Source organism: Dromiciops gliroides, chromosome 2 (assembly GCF_019393635.1).
Source record: "Dromiciops gliroides isolate mDroGli1 chromosome 2, mDroGli1.pri, whole genome shotgun sequence".
Classification (NCBI taxonomy): domain Eukaryota; kingdom Metazoa; phylum Chordata; class Mammalia; order Microbiotheria; family Microbiotheriidae; genus Dromiciops; species Dromiciops gliroides.
In genome coordinates, this window is record NC_057862.1 from 684,622,150 (window position 1) to 684,626,375 (window position 4,226).

Here is a 4,226-nt window from a genome sequence, read left to right on the forward strand (position 1 = left end):
TATCTTCCTATATTGCTGAGTTTCAAAAGAAGAAAGCAAGATTGTTTATGCCTTCAAATTACTTATGGTGTAAACAATGACATATAATGTATGGTGGTATTGAAAGATGCCTGGGCCTTTGAGTTAAATCCTAGCTTTATTACATACTATTTGTGCTACCCATGGCAAATCACTTCATTCTCTGGATCTTTTTTTTTTCTCTTTATTTGTATCACATAGAGTTTAGACTAGCTAACCTCTGATGTCCATCAAAGATCTAATTTAGTCATCACATGACCTATGATTACATATACATACAGGAGTATAATACAGAGTAGAGGGTTATTGGGCAAGAAGGGAAAGGAATAATGATCTATTTATTTTTTGGTTTATATATTTATCCACTTACTTATTTCTCTATTTATTCATTTACTCATTTGTTTGTTTATGAAACAATTTTCCATTTATTTGGGCCAAACACAAATGCTAAATTCACAAAAGGAAATAAAACAGTGATATGAGAAAAAAAAGACAAAACTATAATAGATGTCAACATTCCATCATCAGAGTGGTAAACCAAATAAAAGATTAACTGTAAATATTTGATCTGATCTTATTTAAATACATTAGAATTATAAGCAATATGGAGAGAACTAGACAAGATAAGCTTAGAATAAGCATTCTTTTTCAAATGTACATGCACACAAAAATTAATTTCAGACTAGCTTGTAAAATCCAACAAATTCTAAAAGACAGAACTAATAAATGCTGTATTTTTAAAGTACAATAACTCAAAAAATTGTATAATAAAACGAAAACTACTAAATAAAATCAGTTAACATGCTTATATTCTAATAAATGAGACAATCTGAAGGAAGTGGATGTTTACTAACAATAATATGCATTGCCAAACTGAAAAAAAAAATTTCCCATGTTATAACATCTTTATCTAATCACATATATGATACTAGTCCTCATCTTCATTTATCCACTCCTTTGCTTGGCTGCCAATCTCTTATCTCTTTCCTCAGCAGTGGGGAAATGTGTTCTTTTTGGGGGGAGTAGAGAAATCCAGGGCACGTTTCCTTTGCTAATATAAATAAAACTGTTTGAAAGCCTAGTGACAAAGCTATTGCCATTGGTGTCCTTCAGGAGGAAAACACCAAAAGAAGCTGGATCCCTCTCCCTGTTGGTGATCACATCAATTGGGTGCAAGTTACCAACACTGGTCATGATCCACAAGTTGCCAGTAACTTGATAAAATCAGTGAACTTACCATTCTCTAAATCAATCTGTATGGTGTCATTCACTTTGATTAGAGGATCTGGATAGCAGATAGTGTAGGCATTATGGGTCACCAGATGAGAAATATAATTTCTAGCTACAAAAATCTTTCTCACTTTGCAAAATTTATGTTCTCTATCTTCAGGCATGAGTAATGAACAACAAAATGTCTCTTGGTGTCACATACCGGACAGAAATGTTCTCCTGTCTTCTCACTGCTGATGACATTCATAAAGCTAACAGGGTAAATTATGTCAGTATAGACTTTGCCATCAATCTTGATGAACTATTGCACATAGATCTCTACGTCATCTCCTGTCAGAATATCCTTAGGTCTCTTTCTAAATAAGATGATGGGAAGAGGCACTCCCATACATTGGGGGTGGGGGGGGGATGAGGGGAGCAAATATATTCTGGGAGCAAAATGTCATGTCAAATTATCAAGTACTCAATGCTTTTGGGATGCTAAATGCTTCAGATGCTTCTTGAGACCCTAAGTCCTAGCTGTGCTGGGCCTGGAGTCAAGGATACCAGTGGAATGATTCTTGAGTCACGTGAAAAATCCTCAGCATGCCAGGAATAAGCATTTATTAAGCACCTAATATGTGCCAAGAATTTTATTAAATAAGGAGTTTTACAACTTTTACCTCATCTGATGTAGCTATTATTATGCTCTCTATATTTTGAGAAAATAATTATTAATAATGGATTTATTGGGGGGGGGCACAGTGACCCAGTTTTAGTCCAGGTTTCTCTTCACTACTACTTGAAAGTGTAGTTCTTAGAAACTTTAGCTAATCTTTTTTGGGACAATCCCAGGAGTCCAAGGGCAGTTCCTTAGGACTGGTGATTGACTTGATGGTGTGAGATTTAAAATTGGATATTAGATCATAAATCTCCCCTACTTAACCTTTCCCTTAATTTATCTCCCAGACTAGTAAATGGAAGAAGTTTCTGGTTTTCTAGATAGACCTTTTATTGTTATGGTAGTCACAAGGTGATGTTGATTAGAAGGATAGGAAAGTAGAAACACAATACAAATCATCTTAAGTCTAAGCTTAGTCTATATTCCTTATAAAAACTCACCAAAACCGAAGGCCACCTTTGGAGAGAGAGAGAGAGAGAGAGAGAGAGAGACCATCTGTGCAGTGCAGTCAGGAGACCAGCAGAGCAGGAAAAAGCCCCACTTCCGTTCTCTCCTTGTCTTTTAAGCTCGCACCCTGGAAGTCGAGTGCGTAGCAGGCAGTGTGACGTGTGCAGCAGGCGGACTGGCATGCGTAGCTCATGCCATTGGTCTCCTCCCCAAAAGGGTGGTCCTTCAAAAACTGGCGTCTTTCAGTTATCCTAACCGACTGTTAAAAAACTTTCATATTTTTTTTTACCACAATGGAATTAGGCACACCTGGACTTCACCTGTCTTGCCCTTCAGAAATGGTCTTTTTGCACACTTCCTCATTAGGTCATTACATCATTAGGTCATAGGTAAAACTCATTTTAATATGGGCCACCCTCAAGTCATGTTAGTGTGTAATGACATGCCTTTATCAAAAGAGGATAAAAGTCAGGAGCAGAGGAGGCTCCTGGACAGCACCCTCTTGGAACTCACTTTTGGTCTGGAACCTTGGTCATTTGGTGAGCTCTCTTCTCATTAGGTATTGTAAGGCTTGAGGTCATGTGCTCTCTCTCTCTCTCTCTCTCTCTCTCTCTCTCTCTCTCTCTCTCTCTCTCTCTCTCTTAGAAATATGGTGCTGGGGTGGAGGTTGGCTTGAGTTAAAAATGCCATGTGGTGAACTCTTTACTAACATTTAATATAATTTAATAATAAATGCTTAATACCTAAACTGGTGTAATAGTCACTAATTTAAAAGTAACAATGTTTTAGAAAAAAACATGGACTCGCCTCCATTAATATAACTATAAACAGATAGTTCCCTACATAATTAATATAATACAATATGAAATTTGAGGAAACTGAAAGAGGTTAAATTACTTATCCAGGGTCACACAGGTAGGAAGTGCCTGAGGCCAAGTGTGAACTCAAGTCTTCTTGACTCCAAACTTCAGTACCCTATCCGCTGCTTCAATTAGTGATTCAAGAGACACGCAGTCTGAGATTTGAGGAGAGAGCGGTAACTTTTCAGAGAAGGAAAGGGAGAAATCATTCTGGAACAAGTAGAACCTTGGCTGAATCTGCAACAAAGAAAATTCAGGTTTCAACAGATGGAGATGAGCAAATACTTCATCACAGTCATTGAGAGTCATTTGCCCAGATATGTAGAAATGACACATGGCATGACAAAATACAGAAACAGTGAGTAGCCCAATTTGACTCCATTTTTGAGTGACTTAAGGCAGCAACAAAAAATAACTTTCCTCACGTAGGTTGGTGCCAGATTGTAAAAATCTTGAAATGCTAAGGCCAAAGGATTGTATGTTATCCTAGAGAGAATGGGGAAGAGAGAAGGGCTGTTTTTTGTTTTTGTTGTTGTTGTTGTTGTTTGTTTGTTGTTGTTGTTGTTTTTTTAACAAAGGATTGAGATGAACAAACTTTATGAATTTGGAAAATTATCTGGCCAACTATGTGAATTATAGCTTGGAGATGAAAGGGACTTTAGTAAGTAGATCAATTAGATGGTGGTAACAAAAATATAGATGAGGGCTTGAACAAAATCATAGCCTTTTAAGTGTGGAGAAAAGGTAGTTGCTCTGAAAATTATTGTGGAGATAGAATCCATAGCACCAAGTGGATATGACCGGGAAAGGAGAGAGATTTTACAAGGACTTGGTGATTTCCAACCTGTATGATTAGACCAATAATGGATCCCTCAACAGAAATAATGGTGTTTGGACAAAGGATGGTGTGTGTGTATGTGTGTGTGTGTGTGTGTGTGTGTGTATGTGTGTGTGTGTAAATATTTGTGTGTGAATACAATAACAACTCTAGTTTTAGACTTTGAATTTCA

The 4,226-nt window shown here is 36.9% G+C and overlaps 1 pseudogene; it reads right to left on the reverse strand.

Moving 5' to 3' along the window:
• Nucleotides 1–963: 963 nt before the first annotated feature.
• Nucleotides 964–2,937, reverse strand: LOC122739637 (annotated as a pseudogene).
• Between the last annotated feature and the right edge of the window lie 1,289 nt (nt 2,938–4,226).